Here is a 234-nt window from a genome sequence, read left to right as displayed (position 1 = left end):
AAAAGCTGGGTGTGGTGGCGCATGCCTGTAGTCCCAGCACTCGGAAGGCTGAGGCAGGAGAATCATTGCAAATTCGAGACCAGCCTGAACTGCATAGTGAGACCCTGTCTCAAAAAGACAAAAAAAAAAAACAAAACAGGAGAAGTGTAATAAAGCAAAATCATGAGGTGGGTATGAAATGATGAGGTAGGTATAAGGTGGGACAAAACTATGGACAACCAATAAGATTACAAG

Source organism: Chinchilla lanigera, unplaced genomic scaffold, assembly GCF_000276665.1.
Source record: "Chinchilla lanigera isolate Chin_1 unplaced genomic scaffold, ChiLan1.0 scaffold00073, whole genome shotgun sequence".
Taxonomy (NCBI): Eukaryota; Metazoa; Chordata; class Mammalia; order Rodentia; family Chinchillidae; genus Chinchilla; species Chinchilla lanigera.
Note: the sequence above shows the minus strand (reverse complement) of the source record.